Source organism: Dermacentor albipictus, chromosome 7 (assembly GCF_038994185.2).
Source record: "Dermacentor albipictus isolate Rhodes 1998 colony chromosome 7, USDA_Dalb.pri_finalv2, whole genome shotgun sequence".
Lineage (NCBI taxonomy): Eukaryota > Metazoa > Arthropoda > Arachnida > Ixodida > Ixodidae > Dermacentor > Dermacentor albipictus.
Window position 1 is genome coordinate 100,136,717 of NC_091827.1, and position 20,088 is coordinate 100,156,804.

Genomic DNA, 20,088 nt, shown 5'->3' on the forward strand with positions numbered 1-20,088 from the left:
AAAAGGGGCGACCGTATAGGTAAGGACGGAACTTCGCAACTGCCCACACTACAGCAAGGCATGCTCGTTCCGTAATGGAATAGTTGCACTCTGATGGTGTGAGGAGGCGGCATACGTAATTCTGTAGGGGCATCAGCGTTGAAGTGGGCGAGAATAGGAGGTGAGGTGAGAAGAGTGAAGAGACGAGAGAAGGTGGCGGCTTCTGCAGTACCCCACGAGAATTGTACGCCTTTCTTCAAAAGATTAGTGAGGGGTCTAGCAATGGCCGCAAAATCTTCAATAAAACGACGAAAGTACGAGCACAGCCCTACAAAACTTCGAACGTCTGCGGCTGTCTTGGGAACCGGAAAGCCTCGGACAGCGCGAGTTTTGTCGGGATCAGGCTGTACTCCGGAAACCTCATCGAGGTGGCCCGGAACAGTAATTTGGCGGCGGCCGAAACGACATTTGGACGAGTTAAGTTGCAGCTTAGCCTTTCGAAATACATCAAGTATAGCTGTTAGACGCTCAAGGTGAATGTCGAACGTGGGCGAGAAGACGATGACGTCGTCGAGGTAGCAGAGACATGTGGACCATTCGGAACCTCGGAGCAAGGAGTCCATCATAGGCTCAAAGGTGGCAGGGGCGTTGCATAATCCAAACGGCATTATTTTAAATTGGTATAGGCCATCAGGTCTGATGAACGCGGTTTTTTCTCTGTCCATATCGTCAACAGCAATCTGCCAGTATCCAGAACGAAGATCAATAGAAGAGAAATTGCTGGAACCGTGGAGGCAGTCAAGGGTGTCTTCTATACGGGGGAGCGGGTAGACATCCTTCTTAGTAATGTTGTTCAGATGACGGTGGTCTACACAGAAGCGCCACGTGCCATCCTTCTTCTTAACCAACACTACAAGTGACGCCCAGGGACTCGAAGAAGGCTCAATGATGTTTTTGTCTAGCATTTTGTTCACTTCACTTTGAATTACTTGACGTTCCGACGCAGAAACTCGATACGGTCGTCGGTGAATAGGAGTAGCATCGCCAGTAAGAATCCGATGCTTGACCGCGAGCGTCTGGCCTAAAGGGCGATCGTCAAAGTCGAAAATATCTCTGTAGGACGATAATACTTGGTAAAGGTCTTCAGCCTGCGCAGAAGACAGGTCCGTCGCAACCATTTTCTGTATCTTGGGATCGGCGGCTGACGTTGCCACGATGGGCCTGCTAAGCTGGCAAGAAGCATCGGTCGATAAAGTTGCCACATGATGGTCGCCGAGACAACGTTGGCAAGTCAAATACCATGCGGTAGAATTTGCTTTGCCAATCCCAAGTTAAAGATAGGCATGAAAGTGCGGTTCGCAGTAATAGTAAGTATACTGTGAGGCACGGTAACGGCATACTGTAGTGGAATGCCGGGCAGAGGGGTGACGAGGTACTCGCCATCAGGGACTGGTGGGGACGACAAGAGTTCAATATAGGCTATTGATTTTAGCGGCAGGCGAATAAAGCCGGTGGGGCGTAGGTGGCACTGGAGTGCGTCAGAAGGTTCTGCGAGAATCGGCAACTCAAGGCGAAGGGTACTGGCAGAGCAGTCAATAAAAGCTGAATGCGCAGAGAGAAAATCGAGGCCGAGAATGAGGTCGTGGGGGCAATGAGCAATCACGGTGAAAAGGACAGGAGTGTTGTGGCCTGCGATGCTAACACTTGCCGTACACATGCCGATGATAGGCACAGTACCGCCATCCCGACGCTGGGGTGAGGAGCTTGTTCAGTCGTCGTCGGAAGGCAGCACTCATAATAGAAAGATGTGCCCCTGTATCGATGAGTGCCGTGGCAGGATAGCCATCAACGTCAACGTCAAGAAGGTTTCGGTTCGTGGGTAACGTGAGCAGAGGATTTGAGGGCAGTGTCGACAACGCAGCTTCACCTCCAGAAGCTGCAGTGCCTAGTTTTCCGGCTGGGCCCGGGAGGCGATAGGTGGCGAAGAGAAGCGGCGGGGTAGGGGCGAACAGGACTGATGGCGTCGGGGTGAGTGAGAGAGAGCGGCTGTAGCGAAGGTTCAGAGCAGGCGCATCGGCGGCAGTGGGCTCATGGCGGGTGGCCTAGGGAACAGAAGGTCCACAGGTGCGGGAATAAGTGGCGGCGTATGTCCGAGGAGCGGTGGCCATCGGTTGCGGCAGTGACGAGTGACGTGGCCGATGCGACAGCAGTGGAAGCAGATTGGTCTGTCATCAGGGGTACGCCATTCGGACGGGTTGCGGTGAGATGTGGTAGAAAAGGACTGTCGTGATCGAGGAGGGCCGGTAGAGAACTGAGGAACCCTGGGTTGAGATGTTGAACACACGAGTTTAGACCCATGTTCTCAAAGTCCTGTCTGACTACGGCCTGAATCATGGCAATCGTGGTTGCTGGAGGATCGGGAGGCGTCGTGGAGAAAGTTGGTGAAGAGGCGGCCTCGAGCTCGCGGCGAACAATACGGTGGACGTCGTCACACGTGGTGGCCTGACGCGGTCGACCCTCACATGTCGACGTAGCAGCGGTGTTGGGTAGCCGCGTGATGTGGTGTGTGATACGGTGGCTCTGGGCTTGTTCAAGGCGACGGCATTCTTTAATGATGGCGTCGATTGTCGAGACGTTGCCGAAAACAAGCAAATTGGAAGCGTCGTCGGCGATGCCTTTTAAAACATGGGACACTTTATCCGATTCAGACATAGCATCGTCGGCTTTGCGGCATAGAGCCAAGACGTCGAAGATGTATGAAACGTACGGCTCTGTATATATCTGAACACGAGACGCAAGAGCCTTTCTCGTGGCAACCTTGTGGCCAATGGGGTCACCGAACAGTTCCCGTAACTTTTCTTTGAAAGTGTCCCAACTGCTTATCTCGTCGTCATGCGTCTGGTACCACACGCGTGGGGTGCCGCCAAGATAAAAGATGGCATTGGCGAGCAGAATGATTGGGTCCCACCTGTTATTAGCGCTGGTATATTCATATAGCTTGATCCATTCGTCGATGTCCAGTCCCTCCAGACCAGAGAACAAACCAGTGTCGCGATGTTGGGCAACCGTGACGATTGGAGCCGTCCGACCAGCCGAAGCCGTTGCAGAGGCGGGCTCGTCACCGGGAGGCATGGTGACAAGCTCGATGTACCGACCACTCCGGAGTTCCGTGGCGAGGACGGGGATCGCTGGCCTCCACCAGAATGTTACGTGCAGAAAGACGCAGACAAAAGAGGCCATTTACAGGCTACAGGCCGACATTCACTCGCGCCAAGGGCACAGACCCACTTCGTCATCGTTCTCGCGTCGGCTCGTCCCTTGAGCATCGCTCGGTGATATCGTAATAATATCAATGTCTTCGAGTGGTGTGCCAATTTAGGCTTTCTAACAGAAAACAAAATTGCGAAATGGCGTTGCTTCCTGAGGTCGGGGCGTGTTCTCGTTCTGCAGAGCCTATGGTGGGTACCTTTAGGCAATATCCGAAGCCGTATTTTAGATTTTACACACATAGATCTAAATGGCAATTTTGAAATCTCTCTGCGTGATTAGAAATGAAATGGACTACCCGTGATACGTTCTAGTTGTGGGTTTCAAGCATAAGTAAATGACAATGGAGCGTTTAAGTTAGCAATAAATTCCGTATATGATAAATCAAGATGATTGGTAATGGGGTGGGCTATGGAACCAATTTTAATTTTGGAAGTTTTACGTGCCAGAACCACGACATGATTACGAGGCACGCCACAGTGAGGGACTCCGTACTAATCGTGGCTTTCTGGGGTTCAACAATGTGCACCTAAATGTTACTGCATGGTGGTATTTGCATTTCATCACAATAAAAAATGCAGCCGCGTGGCCGGGATGAGGCACACGTCCTCGAGCACAGCCGTGCAATATCATAGGCACTGAACTACCACGTCGGGTGTTTGCCTGTGTAATAGGCGTGCGAAAGAAGCAGACGTCATTGGCGCAGGTATCTATCTGTTCGTCCATGCCAAATAAACAGATGCATTTTCTAGTTTCATGTAAGCAGCAAATTTGAGAAATCATCGAGTAACCAATTCTTCTCTTTATTTCACATTCAAGACGGCAATGTTGAACAAGGATGGTTACCAGCGTCCAGAAGTGTTTATATCTCCTGGGCTATCTAGTCTGCTTAGTCTTTTCCTTAGGCATTTCCTTAGAGTTCGTGAAATGATGTGCAGCACAGATGAAGCTCCGCTTGATGTAAGTTTATGCCAAACCGATTAACAATACGTTGCCGAAAGATCTTGGGCTTTGTTTTCCATATAAGTATTTACGTCTATTTTTATTCATAAGTTGCGAAATGGCAGATGGCGTTATTAGTGCTTCCTGAAATGATCCTCGAAAGAACACAAATGTTGTTATACGCGCAGCAAGCGACACAGCAAAGAGCACATCTGAAATGCGACCGAATTATTGTGTCCAAATATGCTACATTGCACCCTACACAGAGATTCGGAACTCTTTGTTACGAATAGGCGCTGCTGCTTTGTAGTCAGCACACTTCCAGACCGAGGTTACCTCATGGAGAAACTGAAGCCTAAGCCCCTGCATAACAGCGTGTTCATTTTGACTGGTTGGTACAGCTTGTAAACAAGACCTTTAATAGTGCGACGCAGAACACAGCGCTGACTTGGAACCAAATGCTTTAGTTCCACGAGCGGTACGCAAGGACAAGTGGCATGAATACACATGAAAGAAAATCTATCAGCACGACAGATACTGTATTTCATTGGCCGATAGGGAGAAGTACGTAGACTTGACACACGAGTCGCCACGTGTAAAGATGCTACAGGCTTTGAGAACCTATCGTGCGCCATTCTTGCGTAATTTTTTTACTACGTTGCATCTTTTCGGAGAAAGAAGGGCACCCTTACTTCCGCCTTAGACGACTGTACTCTTTAAGCGAAGTCATTTGTTCAAGTCGGTGGGCCTTATTACATTTTACCAGTGAAACAGGGATTGTGTGTGGTCGCAATCTCTTAGACATCCCGCACAATCTCGTAGCGGAATCTAGCGTGATACTTCGTGATTGATCGAGGAACCACGCTCGGCGCTTTGTTGATTGGCGTGCGCAGGTTGTCCGATTACGCTCACGTGCAATAGCTCTTACACGGTCAAACGGGAAAGTTTAATAATGGGAAACATCCCAACACATAATTCTCTTGAGTAAGCTTGCAGAGTTCTTATGGCTCACGCGTTTATGTTTTCTCATATGTCATTTATGTGCGTATAAAAGCTTTGATATTGCGTTATATCTCACATGTGCGGATATATATATATATATATATATATATATATATATATATATATATATATATATATATATATATATATATATATATATCTTGTGTTCATCAACTTCTTCCTGGTTTGTATTTGCTTATGTGCCATTGTAATGGCAAAAGGTCTGTTGATATGCGTTCAAGTGCAAGGCCTATTTTTTGGGGGGGAGAGGACCAATGAGTTACTTTCGCCTTTGACCCTACTGCCGCAGTTGAAACTTTAATGCACATCAACTTCAAACTTATACGTGCCTATGCTCTGCTCAATTCTTTAAGTGTCAGGTATTGAGCAGGTGACTCGTCCCCTGTGTCCGGTTTACCTGTCGGATATTGGAAAACGAGACCGTTTATTTTTGCGTATGCAGAGCAGAAGTGACCCGTATAACGAAAAATGCATTATTGAGATTGCCTGCACATTCCTACATTAGTCTCCTGTCTAATACTTAGTTTCGTTTTGACCCACACAATTCGGAGGTGACGCCACTATGACAAAGTCAAAATTAGACGCAGTCGAAAGTGCCTCTTCGTCAGACTGCAAGCTCTCATCTTCCGAGTCGGAGCATCACTCATATTCATGGTCGCCGCGGCAATGAACAATTGAAGATGCCAAGCGAGCAGCCATCTGAAAGCGATCAAGCGGCTAAGCTCGGGGAAGGGGCGCTAAGAACATTCCATGGAAACACATCTCTCAGCATCAATGGTGACAGGCTGTCTTCCCTACTAAGCTGCCAACTTAAAGCGACACTAAAGAGAAAAATGATTTCTCCTGCATGGGTAAATTACCTCTCCAGGACACTAAAACAGCACTATTACCACGATAAGACGCTTGGTAAGCCAAAAACAGCGCAAGAACGAAAGACGGGTGGCGACGCCTCCTTGAAGTTCCCGTACTTGGTCGCTGTGACATCATGGATTTTGATGGCATCGTCTAGGGCCTACTTAGTTGTATAGCGGCACAGATTGACTGCATTGTGTTCTAAAGGAACCAAATATTAAACATGACAAGTTCTGGCAACCTTTCCTCAGCCAACGCGGCCCAAATGCGAAAACATACTTTGGAATCCCTGACGTCAACACTGACGTACCAGCGTCAGGGTTTCGGCGCGAAATTCAAATACTGATACTTCGACCTGCATTTTCTTATCTAATAATTAAACTATTTTTTTGAAATGACTGTCTGCACTGTTGTCAAACAATGCTTTATTAGTCTAAACTGATTTGTTGTTTCGCTTTAGTGTCCCTTTAACCCTTTTAAGCATACGTCATATTGTACGTTCTCGATTTTAACAAAAAATACTTTGTGAGACGGCGCTGCACGAGCGTTCGGTCTGGTTTTAAAATGAGAATGAAGCGCGAAGATTCTTTAAAAATGTGAGGAATTTCTCAAGAACGCTTGGAAGCATTCATCTGAAAAATATAATGCATCAAAGGAACGGTTAATGTGCAACTGTTTTATAGGTATGCATTTGTGTTCAAATGATTGTGTTTCATGTTGGTAGCGAGCGTCGTTCAAGCAGCGAACAGCTCCGTTATCGAGTATTAGTAGCTTGGTAGCGTTTTCCTTGGCCGTCGCCGACCACATTATTACGCAGTAGCTCATATATTACAGGTGAGTACAGTCGAAGATTCAGAGTTTGATCTTGATTAGTTTCTACCAGACAAGTCAAAGAGGGCAACAGGGGAAACAGGGAGCTACAAATGAAAGAGACATGAGAGGATTGCGCAGCTATCCTTGCCACCATCGCGAAGACAGCGCGAGAGGGAAGCACGCACACACGCGCGCATGCACTTTTTGTAAACGTACGAGAGAGGCCAGAAACACGCACGAGTTGCCTTACACTGCGACGAGAATATTTTAACGGAAAACTTGCTGACGCTCGCGCTCCACACGACGCAGTCACGCCTCCGCAGAGGCACGTTACGCAGCGCGCTAACAAGAGAGAGAGAGAGACTGAGAACCCCAGAAAGGGGAGAAAGAAATACTTATAGAAATGTACAATAGGCAGCGCAACAACCTCAAAGCTCTCCAATTTCGTGCTACTGCCCACGTCTGAGTGGAGAGAGTGGAGAACGCACAGGTATGTCAGTGATGTGGCCAGACAGAAACGCGGAATGTACCGGTACGGCAGTGACACTGAAAGTGTTGAGACGGAGAGAGAAAGGGAAAGGGAGAGAGGTCAACCAGGTGGGATGATCCAGTTTGCTAACCTACACTGGGGAGTGATGGGACGGGGAGGTAAAGTGACAGCAAAGTATGGATCAAGAAAGAAAGGAGCATATACATGCAATCACAATCGATCACTGTCACCGCATACCGTCACCGCACAGCGCAGTAGAACTTGCAGCACTATAAACATACGTTCCGGCTACAGACGCTTGTCCAATTCTGTTGCCCTTGAAAGTGTTGCCCCTCCGCATACACTGTTCCGGCCACCGAATGCTGGAACCGCGGGAGCTCCCATGCATTAAAAATATGCAAAATAATGAAAAGATAAGTAATGGGAATAGCGCGCTAGGGAGATTTTTGAAGCCTTCACAGTCTTCACGCGCGGCGACGCATGCGCCAACTATCCGCCCCTATCCTATCGTCCAAAGGAACATGCGGTGTGATAATTTCAATATTTTCAGGAATTTTTAAAAATGGCTTGTGGTAGATAAAATTATTTTCCTTGAGCAGGGTTATTTAAAATGGCGGACATCAATAGCCGGAAAAATCAAAACACATATTCGACTAATAATAAAATTTCACTAGTAAACTTCTTAATGAATTACTTTACTGCCAGTATGGCAATTTACTCCATACTTACCGGCTACTAACTGTTGCCGGTGTCTTCAAGACATGTCGGTTTCAAATGAATCTCCAGGATGACACGAGTTTCAAGATGTTTTCCAGGCTGTGGGATGAAATACATGGGCGTTCCAGTTATTTTCTTTTTGCTTCATTGCAAAAAAAAACGAGAATTCTGGTAAAAAGTAAGTGGGACAGTACATTTTTACGGCGAGTTTTAGGGCCCATATTTTCAAACCTCTTGTCTTCTGGCAAAGTATTTAAATTGGATACGCCTTGCAATCTCGGCGGCTACTATTCGTGAGCTGCAATAAGTGCTTCAAGTGATTAAGACATTTATTAGTGCTTTTTCATGACTTTTTTACTAGTGATTTCTTGTGAAAGTATTGTCCACCTCTCTGAACAATCCAGCTCTAGACTTCAACTATGCTACCGTTCCTCGAAATGAAGCATTTGGTGTGTATTCAGAACTCTGTCCTGTTTCTTTCGATTTGTCCTGCGATGCGCTGCTTAAAGCTCTTTGCAAGCGTCAGCATATGCCGCAACAGTGAAGGTGTAGCCAAGGTTGCAACGTCGAGGAGTACATGCCTTCTGTAATATCAGTCCTGCATCCATCCTCGATCACCTCCTTGGTTGCTTATAGGAATGTTTTGTGCTTACGAGGAATGCCGATGCATACATTCTTTGCACAAAAGGACTGACACTCACTAGGCGAGTAACTGCTGATAACAGCAGTTGCTGCTCCAGCCTTCCTGGCCTGCTAAAAGCAATTACCGAGGCGTAGACAAGCCGCCTTGCCGAGTCTTTGGATTCAGCGAGTTCCTTGCTTCAGTACAATGAACCACTTCAAGCCTCCATGTTCGCGTGCACATTTATCTTGTTTGAACTTCTTCTACCAGCGTAAATTCGCGGCTCGAATCCATTGTACAGCAACAGCTATTTAGCGTCTACATTGCATCGATCAAATATTTTCAGGGCAGGGCTCACTGCCCAAATTGTCAATAAGTAATACCAAAAAACGGTGAAGCCTGTAATGACGGCAAGAATGCGTTGTTAACTATGCCACTTAACTACCGCGTTGTGAACAACATTCACTCAAATATGATTCATGGTCCGTGACACATATTCTCAGCAACACAAGTGCTTTTATTCGCCCAAGTCTCACGATGAAATGAATTATTGTCCATCTATGGCACTCGATTATACCAATAAAATGCTTGAAGTAAGCATACAGTTTGCAAATGAATTTCCAAGAACCAAAAACGACGCAGATACTGCATTTAAAAAAAGGTAATCCAAATTGTCTGAGATTTGTTAAAATATTTTTTTTTATTTTCTTGTTAGCCTATGGATGGACTATTTTACGGAAACCTTTGGGTGCCGCAACTTTGGGCTATTAAAGCTTGCAGTCTTCTATATTTGACAACCGAATTCATGTCACTACAGCCTATTACAATGCAAGAAGTTGGTTGCACACATGTGTTACCTGTTTATTCCATCACGGGCCACACTTGAAGGACCCTGTAACGAAACAGACCAAAGCAAAATGATCTAAAACAACGCTTGAGCAGCCGCATAACACTGTATCTTCATTCGTTAAGGGCAGACATTTTTTACCGTTTATTACAGAACCTAGACAAAAGGTAATTTCTGGCAAACGCACGCCGAACTATTAGTGCAAATGCAGCCATTGCAAGACGTATTGTTAGCCTCCACATTTTATACGCGGCATACGAAATTGCGCATACTAGTAGCATGCAAATCAACATCAGCGTTCACAACACTGAAGCATGTATTCCCTCGCGGCGCAGATCAACCTGATGTTCGGGCGCGTTCAGCGGAGAAATGTTGGCTGGTCCCTGCACCGAATCGAAATGGATTACATTTACGGCGAATGCACACTTACTGACGAGACCCCTACGCCACTGATTGTGTCCCACGTCAGCAGCGTCGTCTCCAAGCATCGCCGCCTCCAGTGGGACTGATATATTTCCTCCTGGACTCTTTTTGTACGGACTTCATTAGTACATTACGCCTGCACCTTCAGTGGCCGTACCCAATGTTCATATGACCCGCTGCAGTAGTCGCCGTGACGACAGTGTTAGAATAGCGATTTCTGCACCGGAATGCAAACCACTATATCAGTATCAAGTAAATACATATCGAGCGCTCAAGATATCCATGTAGCGTGTATAAGTGACTCTGCGCATATTAGTTGTTCTAAAACTACAAAGCGTACAGTCGGACGCTACTAAATACACTAGTTACACAAACACTAAATACAATGTGATATACCGGGTATTTCGATGTATACAAACTCGCCTGTAAAAAAGTTGAGTATGTTGTCATCAGTTGTTTATATCTGTAGAGATTCGTTATTTTCATTGGAGAACAGAAACGCAAAGGAAATCAACATATATATATATATATATATATATATATATATATATATATATATAACCTATATATATATATATATATATATATATATATATATATGAAAGAGAAAAAAAAGGTGTTGTATGCAGTAATTTTTGCAAGCATTTAGTGTTGTTACTCAGTGCGACTAAGAAATGTTGTCTATTTGCACGAGAATGTGTCTACGTGCTCCACTCGACTTAACACAATGCCGGCACACTTGCGGCGCCTCGATGTCCTTCTAGCCCGCCTTCCATACATACGTAAGTAACGATGCATTTATGGAAGTGTTTTAGGAAGTTCGAAATAAGACAAAATGTTATGATTTCGTGCCGACCAGACGTAAATGAGTCTTGAAGAGCGTTGTCATGTGATAGCGAAAATGCCTTCACCGCGCAATACATAACCGAAATTGTGCTCTGTTGCGCATTATTATTCCCATGAACAGGTCACGCTAAACGCAGCTATTTGATGGCTTTGTGGACATGCATTGAAACAAAGCGGAATCTAACAATAAACCTTCGATCTTTAAGGTTGCTAAAAACAGGCGGAAAAGAGCGCCTCGTGATAGTTCTTAATTTTGTCTTCTACAAGCTCCGTTGGCAGGGGTATCAAATAAAAAAGCTTCGAACAATCTGTGCAATTAGAACGACGCAGGCCACCTCACATCACGTGGAAGGGGGTGTCACGGGGTCTCCCGTAACATTCGCCAGACTATTCCCGATTCCCAACCATACTGACATGGACATCAAGCGATCGGGCTTCGAAGAAGCTCTGTAATAGTACCGAGGCAAGACACGTTACACCACGTGGTCAAGGGTGTCACGTCGACTAGCGTGGTTTACGAACACCCACACGTGTTTCAAGAACACGCTGACATGGGTGTCAAACCAAAGGTATTCGCAAAAGCTATGCGATGGCACACACGTAGCGAGCGTCAAACCACGTGGGAAAGGGTCACGTGGCCTCACGTATCTTTCGCTCGTCCATGCGTATTTGCCAAGCATATTTACACGGATATCAAACGAACGGATGACGAACAAACTCTGCGATGGTACGCTAGTCGTGCACGTTCAATCATGAGGAAAAGGGTATCACGTGACTCCAAGTAACTATCGCCTTTTACTTCGCCTTTTACTCAGCAATAAAAAATCCTATCGCATTTCCCTGAATTACAACTAATAGCACATCTAAAGCCGACAAATTTTATGTACGTGGTTATCAAACACCCCACTAATATCTGAGTAGTTTACCGGGTGAGGTACAGCACTTGGGCAGCGCCGCTAGTTGTCGTGCCAAAGAAATAAGGATATGTGATAACCACGGAGTCACTGTGAACCAGTGCATCGGGATGGATCGCTATTCCTTGCCACCTTCGGGGGACATTTTTGTGACCCTGCTTGGAGGAAACGTGTTCGCTGTTTCAAACTTGACCAAAGCTTACGTGCTACTGAAGTTCAGAATAGCATGCCGAAGAACTTCTAAGGGTTAATACGCACATGGGCCTCTTTGGGTACCGGCGATTGCCGCACGGCGTGGCGAGGGCACTTACCAAATTTCAGGCAGTCGTGGACAAGGTTTTACAAGGCATACCTGGTGCCACCTGCTGATTGGATGCAGTAGCGTACCAACTGTTTTTCGAGTGAGTGGGCGAGCCATCTCTCCCTCCCTCTCTGTGTATATATATATTACAGGGTGCCCCAGTTAACTTGGACCAAGCTTTTTAAAAAACTCAAGAGCTCCAGAGAAATCGTACCGATTGCATAGTAGCGGCAGTCGTATGTGCTTGCAGGCCGTAGTTTTTCATCACGAAGTATTAATTGCTTTTAATTAGTGAACTCTTTAATTGTTGCTTGAATCGCAAACATATTTATTACACTAATGTAGGGAACCTTAAATAACGTGCGAATGAAGCATTTATTTCGTGCTGAAGTGGTCCTAATTGTTTTTTTTTCAAGAAAAAACAAAAGCCGCGAAATACGCGAAATACCAAATAGACGCGCACTGGCACGCCGCTACTCAAGGGCCTACAAGCAACCATGGAAAGATATACGGCTTCATTCTTTTATCGCCCCATTATACAAGGCCCCGCTACGCTTATCAATGCGTCAGCGGCGTGTTCTCTTGGGGCGCTATTCTCGACACGTATGGCGGCTGTACGGCTGCCATTATCCGCCATGATGACTTTCTGATTGCCTGCGGAGAGCTCACGTGCCTTGAAATTTGAGCCGGGAAACGGAAGGTTTGCAAAATGCAATTTTGCGTTTTCATCAAGATGACGAAACGGTACGTGGGGCTGCAAATTTTATCGACTAACGCAATTTCTTGGCCCATGGCAGCTATATTGCGACGTTAGCGCTTCAAAAAGAAAGTGAGAAGTGGCGTAGAGAAGCCAATGCAATGCATCTGCAATTTTGTGAATATGTGGTGGCGATTTAAGATAGCCGCCATGCCAGCTTGCTGATTGGCTGAAGGAATATGCTGTGGGGAGCGTCACAGGAAGGGCCACTCCGGAAACGTCAATTTGACGTTGCGTGACGTTGCACTGGGCCGCCATTGCAGAGATATTCCGCAATACTTTGTGGTGCGACGATCAGGGCGAATTATGCTAATGAGCAGCCATATGCAATGGCAACCGAAAGGAGTGCGTATCGCCACATTTTCCCCGTCGTTTGGCGCCATGAAAACCTTTTGTTAATAACGCGTGCTCATAGTACTAGCATCGCTCTCGGTTGGTGTTGGCATGTGTGTAATGGGCAATCATTTCTTAAAAGAACGCATTTATACGAAATAACATTGGTTGAACACAGCAAACTTTCTGCAACGTTGTCCACTTTTCGCTGCTGCGTTTGTATTGTAATCAAGATTAAGGCCTTTTCACATAATCAGAAGTTTTAACAACGGCATCGCTTTAATTTATAAAAACCCGCCGCGGTTGCCCAGTGGCTATGGTGTTAGGCTGCTGAGCACGAGGTCGCGGGATCGAATCCCGGCCACGGTGGCAGCATTTCGATGGGGGCGAAATGCGAAAACACCCGTGTACTTAGATTTAGGTGCACGTTAAAGTACCCCAGGTGGTCAAAATTTCCGGAGTCCCCCACTACGGCGTGCCTCATAATCAGAAAGTGGTTTTGGCACGTAAAACCCCATATATTATTATTATTATTATTATTATTATTATTATTATTATTATTATTATTATTATTATTATTATTAAATTATAAAAAGAAATGTACCTAACGCGACGCCTTGCGGTTTCCTCCCGCGGTGTGAGTAACCAGCGCACTGAACAAGAGATGGCAGCGCCGGCGCTTGCCTCGCGCTAGCGGATACCTCTGGCGCGCGCAACGCTATCGGTTGTATTCGGCCTTTCTCAGTCAGCCGAGTCCGGCTGAGTCACTTGGGTTTCTCGAGATAGCGATAACGTGGCCTAGAACGTGTGCGCATCACCACTGGTAGGTCGCGTATGTTGTCTCAAGGAAGAAAACAAACGTGTTGGCGCCAACATACGATGACTCATTCTATTTCCTTGGGACACGCATCCTAGCTATGAAGAAGACTTTCGGCTTGTACGCAGCAGACGACGGAAGCGAGAAGCGTTTTCGGCGGAATAATTGAGCTAGCTGCTTTATTCTTACTGCGGAAGAAAACTGTTTTGCTTTACCGAGAACCTTACTTTCAGTGCCTTTAGTTCAGTTTCTCAGACAAAACGTCAAATTGGTGTCACGTTACGAAAGCAAAATGGGGCCATCAGCACCATTTTATTCGAGTCGCGTCTACGTCACGCATCGAAGAAAGTGGCGGAATGTCCAGAATAGCGCCCTTGATGTCGCTACCATCCCATACCGTGAAACCCCGTATCGATCTGCCGCCGCTAGAAATCCGTGGCTGTTCGCTTGGGAGCGCTTGAGTAGAGGCGCGTGAGGGCGTATCTATTTCGTATTTTGGATGTTTCGCGCGCTTTTGTTTTGTCTCGGAAAAACCAACGAGGAATAGCTGAGCACTAAACAAATCCGTGATACGGAGGTTAATTGAGCTGCCCTACAACGTTGTAATTGATATGCTTGAGATTCAAGGAATAATTAAAGAGTTCACTAATTAAAAGTAATTAATTAAGAATTCGTCATGAATAAATACTAGCCGTAAGTACATACGACTGCGGCTACTATGCAGTCGGTACGATTTCTCTACAGCTCTTGAGTATTCGTAAAATCTTGGCCCAAGTTAACTGGGACACCCTGTGTGTGTGTGTGCGTGTGTATGTACATATATATATATATATATATATATATATATATATATATATATATATATATATAGAGAGAGAGAGAGAGAGAGAGAGAGAGAGAGAGAGTTTGCGGATTGGAAAGCGATCTTCGCAGTACGTTCCAGCTCGGATCGCTTTGACGCTGCTTTCTTGTCGGCCCGGAGGCCGCGCCAACAAATGAAGCTGCACTGCTGTGAAACAGTACATAGCTTACCCTTGGACTTCTGCAGTGCACGTTCGTTTTTTGTGTGCTTTACCACAATGCCTGACGCTGAGGGCTCCTGCCAAGGGTAGTGGAGCGAGCCGGCGCGCCGCGCGGGTGGGACGGGGCTTAGGTCGATGCTGTTTTAGCGTCCGCAGACCAAAAAATAATGACACGTTCTTCATTTTCATGTGTGCATTTTATGTTGGTTTATTGTAAAATATTCAATGGATGTTATGCAGAAGCTAATGCTCACGACTGGGTGCAGCATATTGATAACGGACCTAGGTGGCACAAGCTGTAAAGATCACTTCCCTTGCGGATTACCCGAATTCCGTGGCGAGAAAGAAAGGCTGGAAAATGCGCCAGTGAAAGTCATCTTTTTCGTCTACAGATCTGATTTTCTATCGCACATTATATACCGTTACAGTCTAGAGTTGCCAATATTTTCTGAAAAATCTCACCATCGTGAGACAAAAAAAGTTATTAAAATTGTCGCTTTAGCTGCAAAGTGGGAAATAAGAACTTAGGTAGTCTGAAACACTCTACTCTAAGCTCATGTGAAGTAACTTATTTGCCTAGAAGTGTCATGTTGGTCTAATTTTCGTGCAGCTGAAGAAAAAACAGTCAATTTACTAGCAGAGTATAGAGGGCTTTAGCTTTACTAAAGTCTTTATTAGAAGGGGGTAGAATATTCTAAGTTCCGAATACAAAATAATTGATGCGTAATATTCGAACTATTCGGTATTTTTGAATATAAAAACTAACCAAATATTTAGCAACAACTGACCGTTAAAGTCGGGTTAGTGTTCTCCACCTGCTGAACAAAGTATCTTAAATTATAATTATCGGAAATAAAACAAAAACTATTGAGTAATACCGTAGCAAAGCTTTCTGGCGCAATCCAGAAACAATATCTGTAATACAAGTTTTCTCTTCAGTTCTGCAGTGGAAGTGTGGCGCTGCTTAACGCCCTTTGGCTTAGATCTTGTTCCCATACATAAATACCCAAGAATGCATGGGTGTGAGACCTGCCATCGTCGCTGTAGAGCGCTTAATAATGCAACGCGCACTTCATCCGAAAGTTGTGGGCTTGGCTCTCACCATCAGCAAGTTTCTTTTTCCTCATTTTCCTTTAGTTTCTCATTTTTGCACTTGAATTAAAAACTACAAATACTTTTCCTAATGATTTTCTTTTCTTCATTATCGCTCGGTTTCATATAGTTCTGGCTAACAAATATGTACAAGCGTCATCATCCAGTACAAAACCAGGCCATTCAATTTCCTTTATTTTCATCCAGTACATGAACAACGCTTATTTTTTGCTTCTAGCTTGTTGATTAGGCTTTTTTGCAGTCAAGCTATGCAGCAGTTTTATCTTATACGTTACAACAAGTGGCCATTTCCTCTTAACAGGCACTTTGTTGTGTCTTGGACACACAAATATTTCATTTGCTTTTTCTTTTCTATGACTTCTGATATTTCCTCAAAAACTTATTATTTTGTATTTTTGGAAAGTTGGTCATACGCAGCCTGCCATTCTTGGAAAGCTTGATTGCCACTGGAGTCTAAAGGTGTCAAATGGCTATTCGTGCAGTTCTTTCACGGCGGTTGTAGTGATCTAGCGTTTAAAATTATCCTAATTGTCCGTGATAGTTGACTGACTATTCAGTACAAGCGTATTCCTAATTATACTGAAATAAATATTCGTGCTCCAAATATGTGGGTGTACGTTTATCTATTCACTATTCTATTCTACATTCGATAATTACTATTTGCATTCTATTCGTACTCGACAAAATACATATTCAACCACCTACCCCTAATATTTACATAACTCACTATTACAGCTTCAATTTTTCATTACCTTCAGATTAGAGTTTTACAAACACAGCACGATTCAAAAGAAGACAAGCAACGTAGTTTTCCTAGCATTAAAAGTCACGTAGTCTGCATATAATCTCTATTTTTGGGGGGCTTCTCGATGATCGTCGTAGCAGAACTAGGTTCTGCGGAACGCGCTTGGCCGCGTGTACTTAAAGCGGCGATGAAAATTACGCGAGCTTTGTACAAGTCTTCACCCTTTATCTACCTGAAAGCAGCTGTGAAGTTCTGATTGGTCCGAAAGCCGTGGGAGTACGGAATCGATGTGTTGAGACGTGCACGAATGGAGCTCAGCCTGTCCGATATTTATGCCTATTTTTACGCAGTCGGTATGTCTTATTCACCTGCTGTGTTCTAAATCAGAACATAAAATTTATTCCGTTTGGTTTGTGTAAGTTAGCCCTCTTACACGCTTGCTCACGTATACCAATTGAATGCATTTGGTGACGCCACTGAACCCCTACCATTTAAACACATTCAGATAGACAGACCACCATTGGAATCTGAACCTGGCAACGTTTAACGTTAGAACGCTATCTAGTGAGGCGAGTCTAGCAGTGCTATTAGAGGAATTAGAGGGCAGTAAATGGGATATAATAGGGCTCAGTAAGGTTAGGAGGACAAAAGAAGCATATACAGTGCTAAAAAGCGGGCATGTACTGTGTTATCGGGGCTTAGCGGAGAGACGAGAACTAGGAGTCGGATTCCTGATTAATAAGGAAATAGCTGGTAACATACAGGAATTCTATAGCATTAACGAGAGGGTGGCAGGTCTTGTTGTGAAACTTAATAAGAGGTACAAATTGAAGGTGGTACAAGTCTATGCCCCTACATGCAGTCATGATGACCAGGAAGTCGAAAGCTTTTATGAAACGTGGAATCGGCGATGGGTAAAGTCAAAACAAAATACACTATACTGATGGGCGACTTCAATGCCAGGGTAGACAAGAAGCAGGCTGGAGACAAGTCAGTGGGGGAATATGGCATAAGCTCTAGGAATAGCAGAGGAGAATTATTCGTAGAGTTTGCAGAACAGAATATTATGCGGATAATGAATACCTTTTTCCGCAAGCGGGTTAGTCAAAAGTGGACGTGGAGGAGCCCGAATGGTGAGACTAGAAATAAAATCGACTTCATACTCTGCGCGAACCCTGGCATAATACAAGATGTAGACGTGCTCGGCAAGGTACGCTGCAGTGACCATAGGATGGTAAGAACTCGAATTAGCCTAGACTTGAGGAGGGAACGGAAGAAACTGGTACACAAGAAGCCAATCAATGAGTTAGCGGTAAGAGGGAAACTAGAGGAATTCCGGATCAAGCTACAGAACATGTATTCGGCTTTAACTCAGGAACAGGACCTTAGTGTTGAAGCAATGAACGACAATCTCATGGGCATCATTAAGGAGTGCGAAATAGAAGTCGGTGGTAACGCCGTTAGACAGGAAACCAGTAAGCTATCGCAGGAGACGAAAGATCTGATCAAGAAACGCCAATGTATGAAAGCCTCTAACCCTACAGCTAGAATAGAACTGGCAGAACTTTCTAAGTTAATCAACAAGCGTAAGACAGCGGACATCAGGAACTGCAATATGGATAGAATTGAATAGGCTCTCAGGAACGGAGGAAGCCTAAAACAGTGAAGAAGAAACAAGGAATGGGCAAGAATCAGATGTATGCCTTAAGAGACAAAGCCAGCAATATCATTACTAATATGGATGAGATAGTTCAAGTGGCTGAGGAGCTCTATCGAAATTTATACACTACCAGTGGCACCCGCGACGATAATGGAAGAGAGAATAGTCTAGAGGAATTCGAAATCCCTCAGGTAACGCCGGAAGAAGTAAAGATAGCCTTGGGATCTATGCAAAGGGGCAAGGCAGGTGGGGAGGATCAGGTAACAGCAGATTTGTGGAAGGATGGTGGTCAGATTTTTCTAGAGAAACTGGCCACCCTGTATACGCAATGCCTCATAACCTCGAGCGTACCGGAATCTTGGAAGAACGCTAACATAATCCTAATCCATAAGAAAGGGGACGCCAAAGACTTGAAAAATTATAGACCGATCAGATTACTGTCCGTTGCGTACAAAGTACTAAGGTAATCGCAAATAGAATCAGGAACACCTTAGACTTCTGTCAACCAAAGGACCAGGCAGGATTCCGTAAAGGCTACTCAACAATAGACCATATTCACACTATCAATCAAGTGATAGAGAAATGTGCAGAATATAACCAACCCTTATATATAGCTTTCATTGATTACGAGAAAGCGTTTCATTCAGTCGAAACCTCAGCAGTCATGGAGGCATTACGGAATCAGGGTGTAGATGAGCCATATGTAAAAATACTGGAACATATCTATAGCGGCTCGACAGCCACCGTAGTCCTCCACAAAGAAAGCAACAAAATCCCAATAAAGAAAGGCGTCAGACAGGGAGATACGATCTCTCCAATGCTGTTCACCGCATGTTTACAGGAGGTATTCAGAGACCTGGAGTGGGAAGAATTGGGGATAAAAGTTGATGGAGAATACCTTAGCAACTTGCGATTCGCTGATGATATTGCCTTGCTTAGTAACTCAGGAGACCAATTGCAATGCATGCTCACTGACCTGGAGAGGTAAAGCAGAAGGGTGGGTCTGAAAATTAAGCTTCAAAAGACTAAAGTATTGTTTAACAGTCTCGGAAGAGAACAGCAGCTTACGATAGGTAGCGAAGCACTGGAAGTGGTAAGAGAATACATCTACTTAGGGCAGGTATTGACCACGGATCCGGATCATGAGACTGAAATAACCAGAAGAATAAGAATGGTATGGGGTGCGTTTGGCAGGCATTCTCAAATGATGCACAGCAGGTTGCCACTATCCCTCATAAGGAAAGTGTATAACAGCTGTGTGTTACCAGTACTCACATATGGGGCAGAAACCTGGAGGCTTACGAAAAGGGTTCTGCTGAAATTGAGGACGACGCAACGAGCTATGGAAAGAAGAATGATGGGTGTAACGTTAAGGGATAAGAAAAGAGCAGATTGGGTGAGGCAACAAACGCGGGTAAACGACATCTTAGTTGAAATCAAGAAAAAGAAATGGGCATGGGCCGGACATGTAATGAGGAGAGAAGATAACCGATGGTCACTAAGGGTTACGGACTGGATTCCAAGGGAAGGGAAGCGTAGCAGGGGGCGGCAGAAAGTTAGGTGGGCGGATGACAGACGTTTGCAGGGACAACATGGCCATAATTA

At 45.1% G+C, this 20,088-nt stretch overlaps 1 protein-coding gene and 1 long non-coding RNA gene across 4 annotated transcripts in view; one reads left to right on the plus strand and one right to left on the minus strand.

Moving 5' to 3' along the window:
• The window catches only part of LOC135917229 (AB hydrolase superfamily protein YfhM-like), a 105,106-nt gene that overhangs the window by 16,494 nt on the left and 68,524 nt on the right, over positions 1–20,088 (plus strand). The window lies entirely within an intron of this gene.
• LOC139048103 (uncharacterized) overlaps positions 1–20,088 on the minus strand; it is a 159,267-nt gene that overhangs the window by 12,930 nt on the left and 126,249 nt on the right. The window contains exons 2-3 of the long non-coding RNA XR_011507506.1: positions 9,563–9,597; positions 8,096–8,182 (exon numbers count right to left, since the gene is read on the minus strand). This is a non-coding gene — a long non-coding RNA (uncharacterized lncRNA). The remainder of the gene's footprint in view (positions 1–8,095; positions 8,183–9,562; positions 9,598–20,088) is intronic.